Below are 8001 nucleotides of genomic sequence, written 5' to 3'. Positions count from 1 at the left end.
TCTTTTGTTGACTCTCGGGTTGGTTCAATCTTCTTCATGCAAATAAAGAAGATTATTCTTAATTTCTTATACACAACCCGAGGAATCAATGATTTGCTCACTTTACTTATTTGTGTAACGTTCTTCACCGATTTCACATGTCGTCCGATAAAGTGTGGGGGAGTACCACCCCTATAAGGAATGTTAAGAAGACGAGGACGAGTCAAGACAAAGACTCGCTAATAAAAATCAAATCAAAAAGGGAAGTTTGGTGATGCGGTTTTGATAAGATAACTTTATGCCATTTGATAATCACTTGTGGAAATGACCTTTGTTCTCGGGTATCTCTATTTTTCTTCCATTTTTCATTTTTTCCTCTCAAATTTATAAGCTTATTTCGATTCATGTAATGAGGGCATTACATGATCTGAAGTGTGAGGGAGAGGGGTAGATAAATTCTCATGGACTTATATTTAAACAAAATTATGACATAATTTTAAAATTTCCCCAAGTAACTTGTTGTCAAATAAATCCATAAATTACCTTTTATGGTGAATCAACTCCGCCCTTTTTGAGGAAGTAAAGGTCTTCTAGTTTCAATTAAGGAAGTAAAGTCGTCCATGTTGTGCAACAAAACCGAGTGGTTTAATGAAACAAGTTAAAACTCTCGATGGGTCGAGTCCATCATTTAAGGAAGTCAAGTCTTCTGAATCTTGTTTTAATTTGTGTAGGAGACTTTCTAATCTACACAATTTCATGCTCACATTATTTTGAGATGTATGGTACCGTAAGAAGAGGAGCCTTGAGCTTCACTTGTGCTGTCTTTTTCAAGAGTAATGGCTTCGTGCTAGCGTTCGCTTAGACAATGCATGCCATGGCCAAAAGACATGGTCCTTTTTCCAAAGTTGTGGAAATGTAGTAACTATTTCCTACATTTTATTAAAAATAGCATAAAAGCTAGATGTGTGGGAAGTGGGGTCTACAGACCTAAAAACAAACCAAGTGTATAAAGTTTCAAACTTTAACACTTTATGGTGATCAAGTCCACCCATTTAAGGAAGTCAACTCTTCCGAGTTGAGATCTACATGGCATGGGACCTTCCTAATCCATGTCATTTCAGGACAAACATCCTTTCATGATGTGATGGTACCGAGGGAAGAGAAAATCACAAACTTTCAACCTGAAAATAGGATTGGTATGGTAAATCCAATCCCTTGTGGCCTTCCCATCTTGCGCCTTCAACACCGGAGTGATTTCTTTAGGGTTGGTCACTTGCCCCGTGACGTTGATTACTACCAAATCGACTGTGAATGACACTTAAACACTCACCTAAGGCAATTGTCTTCCCATCGCCTTCGAACCAGGAGGTAGTTCATCCTAGATGATATACTGGCTTGGCAATTTCCCGTGCGGTTATCCCAAAAACGGGATGGCTTTGAAAGCACCTAGCCTTAAAAACCTAAAATTTGAAAAACTTATATTGCGTAAAAAACTTGACTTGTTTTTCCATTCTAAAAATGCAAAAATGGTTTTCAAAGACCTTGTTTTCCCTAAGGCCAAACTTTTTGGATGATCCCACTATATTGAGGTTCTTGATGCCGAGTGTGAAGCATTTGGGCAAACCTAGATCTAATAATGAGGAGATGTGTTGGTGATTTTAGTGTTATCAACAAGCATTTTAGTTAATTGGGATTTATTTGAAAACAAGAGTAATCAAGTTATACTTAATAACATGTTAGGAGTGTGTGGAGTACACACCCGTAAGAGTTGACTTGATACTAATATGGAAATTATCCACCATTTTCTATTAGGTGTGGACGAAAAGTTGTGTCTTTTCATTGAAAGGTTGCATCTTAAGGTTGAAGGTTGTGTCCTTTCACTTACACCTTTTCACTTCCTATAGATATAGGAATATGATTTTGTTTTCATGATGAACACATACACAGAAACATACAGATTCTCTATACTTAATTTTGATTTCTTCTTGCCTAAAAACAAAATTGTTCTTGTCTTATCCCAATTAGGATTTCATGTAAACCCGAGGCTTGTAAGGTGCAAAATTACTTAATTAGGAAAATGTTTCACGATTCAAAAATCAATCCATGATTATTAAATCCAAACCTCATTTTCTAACAATATGGATGATGGAAATTTTGATTGGTTATGTTTGATTTTTACTTAATTGAAGTTCTTCTAGAAGGTTGACCTCAAAAGATAGAACTTTAAATGAATTTGGTAAAGGTTAAGCTCAATTTGATGTTATTGATTTTGAAACCTTCTAGAAGGTATTTTGGGATATAATTTGTTATTTTGGATGAAAACTTTTGAGGATTTAGTTTAAACTCGAATTGGATTGTTGATATTTGAGGTTCTTGAAATGATTGAAGCTTGTTAAGTTTTGGTTGATATTTGTGAAATTGGCTTGAAGACAATTTATTGAAAGTCAAATTTGGTCACAGTCTTGAAAGTCAATTGTGAAATTGAGATGGTGTAGTATTTTGAAGATTAGTCAAGGAATTACGAATTGTTGAAGCTTGTTGGAGGCTAAGATTATGGAAGTTAAAGTTGAAGTTAATTTAAAGATTTGGTTGAAGCCTTGAAGATTAACAAAGTCAACGAGGTAATTGTTCAAAGTTGTTAATTGTTTTTGAGATTGTGCTTGAAGAAATTTAATTATGAAAAGACCATAGTTGAAGTTGCAAAGTTTGTATTAGTCAAAGTTGGTCAACATTTGTTAAAAAAATGGTTGAGTTTAAGCTTGCTTGAGGACAAGTAAGGTTCAAGTGTGGGGGATTTGATATTGTTCGAATTACACATGTTTATCTTCACAATATCTTTCTCTATTGTCGTGTTTTGAAGAGTTTAGTGATTGGATGTGTTGGTTTAGTGTTTAAATGATGGTTCAAGGCTAAATGAGACTAAAAGTTCCAAGTGGTGCAAAATTGACCAAGTCTTGAACCAAAATGGTGAAAAAACTATTAAAGTGCAAAACTGACAATATGAGGCGCATATAATCACCATATGCAGTGCATATATAGTGCAATTTTGAAGCATGCGAAGAAAGAGGACAGAATGTGGCGCATATCATCATAAAATGCAGCGCATACACTTTTCAACCCAAATATAAGGCGCAATATTTATGTTGTATGCGGCGCATATGCCGCATTTTCAGCTCAAAACTCAGCTCGACTATAAATACAATTTTAGGGGTTTTTGTTTAACGGATATGTACCTTAGGGCCGTTTTGGAGCCCTAAATGGGTTTCAATCATGATCCCATCAAGAAGAAGGCTAATGTCAAGCTCCTAACTCCAAATCCATGAAGATTAGTGATAGATTCACATAACCCATTCTCAATTTCCTTGTTTCTTTTCCATTTTGGTAGTTACTTTTATCCATTTCATTGTAATGTTTGATACACTAGTTTTGATTAGTTTTAATCTTTCTCATCTTGTAATGTTAGCTTAGATAACTTGTGTTCATTTAATTTGTGAAACTTGATGTTTGGATTTTGCCCTAATTAATGAAATTGATGTTTGAAATGGGTCAATATTATTAAGTTTGATTGAAAGTGTGACGCCCCGTACAAAATCAACGTGTACGGATCATCAACAACAGGATCTTTACACGGTTACAACACTATATGCTGTTTTAAAACAAGTTTTGCATTCATGAAAAGGTAACGTTTTTACCAACGTCAAATGTTTTACAAAAGATGACGTCTTTACCAACGTCGAATGTCTTACAAAAGATGACGTCTTTACCAACGTCAAATGTTTTACAAGAATAACGTTCTTCTATGAATAGAAAGCATTAACTTAAGTACGTGACACAAAGGTCATTACAAAACCATTGTTCAAATGTAATATAAGTTGTGAATGCAAAGTAAAAATTCCATGATTGAGACATCTCTAAACAATGCAGTGGAAGTCTAACACAGCGAGTCTGTAACAGCAAGTCTTTAACACCAAGACTATAACAGCAAGTCTAACAGCGGAAGCAACAACGTCTAAGCACCTGAGAAATACATGCTTTAAAAAGTCAACACGAATGTTGGTGAGCTATAGTTTGATTGTAATCGGCAATGTAATGTAGACCACGAAATTTCAGTGCTTCAAATCAGCATTTCAAATCAGTATGATAAAGTATATGCTTATCTGTGGGCACCCGGTAACTAACTTAACGTAAAATAAATATCACCCCCTAAAAGTACACTTGGCAAGTGCGTATGTTCTTGAAGTACCAAACACCCGTTAAATGTTAGCGCGACTAGCCCGAGTGAGGATGTCAAACCCTATGGATCCATATCTAATATCCGCCTTCACTGGTTCAAAAACCAATGATTAAACGTTACCGTGCTAAGGGGAATCTTTGTGCCGTTATATCACCCACACATATATAAAGTTTAAGTACTCGTGTCTAGTATGTAAAAACATATAAAGCGCATGTATTATCATTCTGAAAAATAGTTAAAGTAAAAAGGGAGCTATAACTCACAGTGAATGTGCGGTAAAATCGATACAAAAATGTAAGCAAGTAGTAAGTCGGTCAAAACAAGTAAGTTGGTCAATCCAAAAGGTCCTCAACCTAAGTCAATGGTTACTAAGTTAGTAAATTATTCTCCAAAAGTTTAAAAGTAAATAAGTTAAGTCTTAAGTATCATCATCGTCATCATCATTCGTAAAAGATAAAGTAAGTTTTCAACAAGAATAGAGATCGAAACAAAGGGCTTACTTCGGACAGCTTCTACGACCTCTATACAAACTAAAATGACGTGCGGCCAGTGGCCAAGGCTCCGTTTGTGAGTCCTCTTACTGCTGTCCAATTTTCAGATCCTAACTCGATGTTGTTTGACCGTGGCGACGATTAAAGCGCGAGTAGGTCAGAAATTTTAGCACATCATTACGAAGGCATAGTGATTTTCGGAAGGCTATAAATCCTAAACCGTATATCGGATTTAGGTGAGTCTTAAATGAAAAGTCATATACTCAAACCGAACTATCTAAAAATCAAATTTTCAGAAGTCCCAGGAGTCTGATCAGACCCCAAAAAATAGAAACAAGTGCTCTGATGGGTTTCTTGGTGCTTGATGCTTATCACGGTTCTCATCCTTGATGTGTATAAACCTCAAGTGTACAACTCTTGATGTTTTAGCATCACTTTGACCAAGTTTCAACCATCAACACAAAATGTCAAGACTAAGAAGAAATACAACTCACTTAAGAGTTTTAGAAGGATGATGAACCAAGGTTACATCATGTTCTTAGTCTTAACACAAATACAAGTTCTATTCAAGATTAAAGCTATAAACTTTGATTCAATCAAACAAGCAAGATATAAATTTGATCAATCAAAGTAATGGAACCCTAAGCTAGAAAGCTTGGATCCTTTAACAAATAATTATGAGATTTCAAAGCTAGAAAACTTGAATCTTTTGTGTTCTTGAAGATCTTTAAAGCAAGAAGCTAGATCTTCAAGTTTCATGAAGATCATAAACACAAGTTTTAATATTTTAGCAAAAACAAAGTGATCTTAAGCTATAAAGCTTAGATCCATCAAAGTAATGAAGATCCAAAGCTAGAAAGCTTGAATCTTTTATGTTCTTGAAGATCTTTAAATCAAAAGGTTAGATCTTCAAGTTTCATGAAGATCATAAACACAAGTTTTGATCTTTTAACAAAAATAAAGAGATAATAAGCTAGAAAACTTAGATCCAACAAAGTAATGAAGATCCAAACTAGAAAGCTTGAATATTTCATGTTCTTGAAGGATTCAAATCAAAGTTTGAATCTACAAGATATAACAAGATCAAAAAGCTAAAAAGCTTGATCTTATGATGATGATGATGTCGTGTTTAAGAAGAAAAAGAGAAGAAGAAGAAAATTCAAAAACTTACAATTTTAGTGTGAGAAAGACTAGAGAGAAAATTAGAGAGCAAGTGTGTGTAAAATGAGAATGAAATGAAGTGTGAAATGAAAGAATAAGGCTTGTATTTATAGTGGTGGAGGTGGTGCTTTGTGTCTCCAAAACTGTAGGCCAAGGGGGGACAAGGGGGACAACTTTTTGCTTTTTGCATGGTGGTGGTCTAAAGGTGGTTCTTGTTGTTGGGATCTCATGCAACATGTGTAGTAATGGTTAACAAAAATGCTAGTATGTTGGCTCATCTTAATGGGTTTTTGTCCTACATCTTAATGGATCATAAATCCATTAAAGTTGGGCTAATTTCATGGTCCATTAACTAGAGTAGGGTGGGCCTAAGTCCATTAAGGTAAAAAGTCCATTAAGACTAACTAGTGTGAATTAGTAAATTACTAAGCGTAATTAAGCAACCAATAAACTAAGTAATTGTCAATAGAAAATAACAATTAGCTTTACGTAGTCATAATATTCCAATTACGATAAAAATTTAACGTGTACAAAGTACATAGCTCGTTCTAAACGTCAAGTGACACTAACGGTCATAAAAGCATTCGAGGATCAAGTTAAGTGATTACGCACTTAACAACACGTTGTAAGATACTAACGAAAGTAATTAATCATGAATAAAGATCCCAGAGCATAAACTAGCTCAGTATGCACATATACGCAGATTCATGAAAGCATAGAGCACAAAAATATAAGTCGAAAAAGTTGGGTCGTTACAGAAAGACCCATTTCTATGCTTGTTTTAAGATCTATTTTGATCACATGAGTTGTAAATTTATTTATGTAAGTAAATTTGGGATATAATTCATGCTTCAACACTTCGGTGATCTAGATAATTAGGAATTGGGTTTCAAGTGATTGTATCTATGACTTAAGTGGTTTTCAAAATGGCTTTTAGTCAACATAGTGATGTTAACCCTTTCAAGTGATTGTTTTGGTTAAGAATTTTATGTGAGTTTAATTCAAGGTCAAATCTCAATGATTTTACTAAACATAGTTTTAATTCTTTTAAAGTGAGTCTACGTGAGTTAATGAACTTTTATTGATTGAAAGCTTTATAAAGATTGTGAGATTAGAATGAAGCTATATGTTTAAAACATCGTTATGTGACAAATGAATGGGATTATCCATGTAAAAGAGTGGAGCAATCAAGTGGACACGTTTCACTCTTATTTGTTAATCTCTCTTAGGTTAATATTAGTTTAATCACCAATCAACTTAGGATAATTATTAGTGTTTTCGGAATCTCAATTAAATCGCTCTCTGTAGAACGAACTTGGACTTCCTATTAGTTTTACTATACGATTAGGACTAGTTTCCTTTTGTGTGATAATTATTTAGTAGTATTTTCACACATCAAAATTTTAATCGTCGGGGGCGACTGACCCCACTTGCACCCCCTCTCTCTGCCCCGGCACATTTATATGATCCAGGTTCTTACCAACTCTTTTCTTGCAACAACCTGTGACGACCTAGAAATTTTTGACTAAAATTAAACTTAATCTCTATATGATTTAATGTTTCTGACACGATAAGCAAAGTCTGTATTGTTAAAGTCTCAAAATTTTTGAACTGTTTTCTTGCGTTCATTTAACCTTCGACCATTTTCGACGATTCACGAACAATTAATTGTAAATAAGATATGTGTGTATATATGTAAATAATAATTTAAAATATAACTTGAAGTATTATATGATGTTGTTATTAAAATTAATAAAATAAAAATAGAATATCATAATAATTATTATTTAAAATATATCTATATATATAAATAAAGTATATTAAAAATAAATATTAAATGATTGTAATATTCGTTGATGTTCCGATTGATATTAAACAAGTCAAATTCAAACTTATATAATTTTAAAATAAACGGTGATACAGAAATGAGTTCTATAAATTTTAGGCTTATTAAAAATGTATTTAGGAGTAAATTGTTAAATTTTAACACTTTTTATATTTTACTTAGGGTTGGGAATGAATAATTAATGTAATATTTATTTGTTAGTTAATGAGTAAATTAAATAAAAATAATTATTGTAAAAATTTAAGAATTTTTTGAAGACTTTTAATCATCACTATTTTATCACCGGAGCA

The sequence above is a fragment of the Rutidosis leptorrhynchoides genome, chromosome 7 (genome assembly GCF_046630445.1).
Source record: "Rutidosis leptorrhynchoides isolate AG116_Rl617_1_P2 chromosome 7, CSIRO_AGI_Rlap_v1, whole genome shotgun sequence".
Taxonomy (NCBI): domain Eukaryota; kingdom Viridiplantae; phylum Streptophyta; class Magnoliopsida; order Asterales; family Asteraceae; genus Rutidosis; species Rutidosis leptorrhynchoides.
This window is presented reverse-complemented; position numbering follows the sequence as displayed.